At 38.7% G+C, this 5,678-nt stretch overlaps 1 pseudogene; it reads left to right on the top strand.

Moving 5' to 3' along the window:
• The first annotated feature begins 2,902 nt into the window (after positions 1 to 2,902).
• On the top strand, positions 2,903 to 4,307 carry LOC137248292 (piggyBac transposable element-derived protein 1-like; annotated as a pseudogene).
• The last annotated feature ends 1,371 nt before the right edge of the window (positions 4,308 to 5,678 follow it).

Below are 5,678 nucleotides of genomic sequence, written 5' to 3'. Positions count from 1 at the left end.
GATAGATCCTACGAACACTTCTTCTTCTAGGTCCAACTCTTTGGAATGCGATGTATGACGAGGTGCTAGAAATCGACCTTCCCGGAGGCACGGAAATTGTTGGCTATGCAGATGATATTGTCGTAGTAGTAGTGGCCAAGGAACTTGATTTGCTCCCAGCATTATGTAATGACGCCGTGGGAAGAATAAAGGAATGGTTGACGAACATGGGGCTGGATATGGGTAGCAATAAGATAGAAGTGGTTCTGGTGAGCTTAAAGCGGACTGTGGATGAGTTGGTCTTAACCATAGGAGATTATCAAATAAATTCAAAGCCTTCCTTGAAATATCCAGGAGTAATCATTGACTCAAAACTAACTTTTAGGGAGCACTTCAGGGTGGAGAAAGTTTCTAGAGTTAGTGGAGCCCTAACGCGAATAATGCCCGACATCGGCGGCCCAAGCGAAGCTACCCGTCAGCTATTATCCAACGTAACCAGCTCTATAATATTATATGCAGCACCAGTATGGCACGGATCTAAAATGGTCACCAAAAAGATATACTAGCAGCCTACCGCATTACTGCTATACGAATAGCATGTGCTTATCGGATGGTGTCCGACGACGCGATCCATGTTTTATCCAGGAAAATCCCATTAGATCTACTCTCAGGTGAAATGGGCCATCTGCATGGCATTGGAATCAGCCGAAGATGCTAAGAAAAGCGCAAGGTCACGAACAATAGTTAGGTATCAAGAACGGTGGGAAGATTCGAGAAAAGGGCGCTGGACCTTCATGCTAGTCCGGAATATAGCGGAATGGTACGAGCGAAAATACGGCGAACTAAATTACCACCTCACACAGATATTGAGCGGGCACGGCGGTTTCAAGGAATATCTACATAAGCGGGGATAGAGGAGGATCCTTTCTGTCCAAACTGTCCCCCCGAAATGGAAAGAGCAGAACATGTTGTAACGAATTTGCCTGAAATCCACTTATTTGCAACCTTCTGCTAAGTTCGAATCACTAAACTGTTGAACAAATAACTCCAATATTTAATAATGCAAAATGGTCTTTATTCAAGTACTTTCAAAATAACACTTCTTTTGCTCGACAAATAGCGTGCTATAAAATTATAACTACAGATGCACGTGTATAGCTCCTCATATGCGCGTGTATTTGTGAGCGAAACTTCCACAATTATATTGCATTCTTTTGGGAGCATCTCAGATAAGATATCTGCATGTGTTTGTGCATTGCTTCTCCGCTGCGTGTACGTACATATGTGTAGACATAATGATTGAATTATTGATGTGCATCAAGTCACTGCTTAGCATCGGCTTAGAGATGACAGTATCCCTTAGTGCTGCTAATATTCGTTACAATGTAATGTTTCACTGCCCTCGTTTTCATGGCGAAAGACTGTCTGTAAACAGAGTTTTTGGAGAGGAGCCTTCCATTAGGAATTTGGTTCCACGAATGTGCGGACAAATAGATTGTTGGATTGCTGTTAGCAAGATGGCCTTTATAGTAATGACGAAATTGATGCATGCTGAAAGGGAGCGCTGAGAAATCCGCATGCGAAGTAGTGGCGACTAAATCGCCGGAGACATTGTTGAATGCCCCGGAAATGCCTAAGAAGACTTCTAAAATTAGATCCCTATTTAATCTACAAGAAAGAAAGATAAAGCCTATCGTTTTTAGAAATTACTAAAAGTATCGGGAATTTATTTTGACATTAAAACCACATACATAATCCAATTTCAAAACAATTTTCGAAAACGTTACAAAAGTCGAAAAGCATTTAAACATCTGCATGAAAACTTTGAATTTTTTATTTTGAATTTTCATCAATGTTTTGAGTATGCCCGTTCTGTAGACCAATAAACTTTAGTGCAAAAAGTCACTCAAAGTTCGCATTATTAAAAGCAAAAATTGTAAAATATCAATGCTAATTTTCGGTTTTCGATTGTCTCGAGACTGATCGGTTTGGACTTGTATATTATTATTATATCATATTATCGTTTTCTATGCCGATAATGACAACAGATTCTGGCCCTTCCACTGATAAACTATGATACAAAATAAACAACTATATCTATAGTCTTTACAGATTTTGCGCCTCGCGTAACTTGGCAGTTTTATCGCCCAGGCATTCGTCGAATTTATTCAGGAAGTGGGCGTGGCAAATGTCTGGCACCGAAATATGCTGGGTGTGGCGAGCATGCTGCCATAGATGAATGGATTTGCAACTCTTTGTTTCGAGAGAGCGCTGTCAAAATGCACATTTTTTATAACATTTATCAATGATGCCACTCCAAACAAAAATGAATAGATCTGACAATGGGGATTTTTGACATACATTTCGGCGATTATAGTTTCAATCCTTTAATAAAATGATAGTCGTAAAATATTTATTTCCTTAAAGTTATTTTACAATAATACGACTAGTTAGAGTTAAATATAAACAAATCTAATTAAAACTAACATTTCGATTAAATTAATTAGTCAAATATTGTAACGCATTTAACTCGCAGTGAAAACCATATATTTTCGTAGCCTTTGAAAAAGATCCACGTTAATACTTTACGATTTGTTTAAATTTTCGTTTTATTATTAGAAATGTTCCGATCAAATAATGAAAACTTATCAGATGATGAAATACAAAATTTTTTTGAACAATTACCATCTGACAATGAATTTATGGAAAGACACACACTTTCAGCTTCACGTCAACGAACTGTTTTTTGGAGGTGACAAGGACACCCCAGATTTTCGAAAAAATTTACGAACACCATATGATTGTTTTCAATACTTTGTTTCAAACGATTTTCTAAAGGTATGACTTTAATTAATTAATGGAACGTAAATCCAGATATTACAGGTGTTTGATAAATTTTTTTATCCAGACTTTAGCTACTCAAATGAATTTTTATGCCACCCAAAGCGATATTTCTACAAAGTTTAAAACTGACGAAGTGGAACTTCGAAAATTTTGGGGGATATTGTTTTTCATGTCAGTGTTCCGGTATCCGAGTTCTCGCTTGTATTGGGGACAGTATTCTCTGGAACCGGTACGCTTAGCAATGACTTGTAATCGTTTTGAGGAGCTCCGATCAAAACTTCACTTTAATGATAATTTTTTATATGCCAAGAAGGGTGAACTTGAATTGATCTGTTGTATAAAGCGAGACCTCTTATCCAACATTTCAATAACCGTTTCGGGTCAATTCCTATGCTTCAGCGTCTTTGTGTGGATGAACAGATATGTTTTTCGAAAATGCAAAAAAAAACCTTTTGAGCAGTATATGCCGGCAAAACCCCATATCGAAGTTATTTGTTCTCTGCGACTATACTTTGTTTTCTTACAATTTCGAATTATATTGCGGCGCTGGGGACAATAAAGTTTTTCCTGAGTGTCCTGATCCAGCAGCTGCTTCGAACTTCGTTGTAAGATCGTCAAAAAATATACCGAACAATATAAATCACATCCTATACTTCGATATTTTCTGCACATCTATAGGATTACTAGTTTATTTGAAAAGCCGCGGGATTTAGGGATTGGGAACAGTGCGGGCAAATCGCGTTCCGAACATTAAACTTTCTACTGATCCTGAGCTCCAAAAGAAAAATGTAAGTCGTGGCTTTTCCGAACAGTATGTTGGAGCAGTTTGTGGCGTGGAAGTAAGCAATGTTCTTTTGTACGATACAAGGCCAGTTCGTCTTCTTTCTAGTTATGTGGGATCAGAACCGTTTATAAGTCGCATCATACCCCTCAACAATAACACTTTGGGATCGAAAAACAAAGAAAAAATTGATATAAGCTGCCCAGCAATACTCAAAGAATACAACAAACATATGGGTGGAGTCGACTTATTGGATGGACTTATCGGACGATACCATATTCGAATGAAGACAAAAAATTGGACAGCTCGCTTATTCTATCATTTACTAGATGTGGCTATGGTTAATTCTTATATATTGTACAAGAGGTTACATCAAAATCCTAATGAAAAGCAGTATACCCTACTTGAGTTCAGAACAGAAGTTGCAGAAGTATTATGTTGGATGCGTTCAACTCCGTCTCCGAAACGTGGTCGCCCCCCTTTAGCTTCCCCTCAACCAAAGCCGAAAAAGGCGTACATGCCACCAATAGACATTCGCTATGACAATCAGGACATTGGTGCAAGTTTTTAGATAGATCCGGAAAGAAAATATGCAAGCATCCAGGTTGTAAATCAGAAACCCAAGCATTTTGTGTAAAATTTGATATAAATGTATGTTTCTACAACAAAACAATGTTTTATAGAATTCCACACTAAACAATAAAAACTTTCTTACTTACTTAATTGGCGCTTAACCGTCTAAACGGTTACGGCCGTCCAACAAGGCGCGCCAGTCGCTCCTTCGGTCCGCCAACCGGCGCCAATTGGTCACACCAAGGGAGTTTAAATCGTTTTCCACCTGGACTTCCAACGGAGTGGGGGCCGCCCTCTACCTTTGCTTCCATAGGCGGGTTCCGATAGAAACACTTTCTTGGCCGGAGCATCATCTTTCATTCGCATAACATGGCCTAGCCAGCGCAGCCGCTGCGTTTTAATTCGCTGGACTATGTTGATGTCTGCGTATAGCTCGTACAGCTCATCATTAAATCTTCTTCGGTAGTCGCCAAACAATAAAACAATAAAAAAAAAAATAAAAACAAGTTTGAAATATATCTCTGAAAAATGTTTAACATTCGAAATATATTGCTGTTTTATTTTTTATAACTATCCAGGCGTTGTTTCATGGGTCCGCCTCAAGGTGGACTGCACTTTTTTAAATATTTTCCGAAAACGAAAAGTCAAATTAAAAAATTATTAGCAGATTCGAGCTCAGATACATGAAATTAATATAATTAAATTTTTTGAACAAAAATTCATGCATTAGAGGGTTAAAGACAATTTGTTTAGCAAATGTCTTCCTCATTTTAGATAAGTGTTTTTTTCTGAGTGTATTTGGCATAGTTTTTGATTAGAAAGCCCAACGATGTTGACCAATGACTAAAACCTGCTGACGATTTCAAATAAAATTCCATAAATGAGGTGCTATCACCCCACAGCCGCCTCGCCTGCCATAACTTCGATATGGGTACTATAATAGGTCCAACTCCAGAATCAATCAATGTGTCCCCATATGACACCAACCATCTTTTCAATCGCAATTTGTGAGTGATCGCATTTATTGGATAAGGCGAGCACTCCCTGCAGCGAACCGCACTGGTTCCGAACTATTGCATTAAGAGACGATACCGATTCTAATTCCGTCCCCTCGAAATGCTTTGAGCTTACATTTTCTACATTGTGGTGTCCTACGTATAGGCCTTTGCAAGCCTTTTGAACGCATTATTAACTGCTTCAGTCAGGTGTTTCTGAAATAGTCGCTGCCTTCGACTAATTAATTTATGTGCATATAGCTCAGACCTTAGCGCTGTTGTTGCGGTTTATTGCATCCGATTGACAGCAGTTTGGAGGTAGTCCTTAAATTTGTAGTACGAATCTGTCGCTTTGCATCTTTGTTTCCCATATTCGATGCTACAAAAAGACAACTTTTTCAGAACCACCAGCTACAGGATAAGATAAGAACGCGTCCGAAAATACCGCAATTGAAAGCCCTACGAGGCGACAGAACTAGAACTAGTACTGTCTCTTAACGCAATCG

Source organism: Eurosta solidaginis, chromosome 4, assembly GCF_040869045.1.
Source record: "Eurosta solidaginis isolate ZX-2024a chromosome 4, ASM4086904v1, whole genome shotgun sequence".
Taxonomy (NCBI): domain Eukaryota; kingdom Metazoa; phylum Arthropoda; class Insecta; order Diptera; family Tephritidae; genus Eurosta; species Eurosta solidaginis.
The sequence above is the reverse complement of the archived record's forward strand: the minus strand, read 5'-3'. Positions and strand labels throughout refer to the sequence as shown.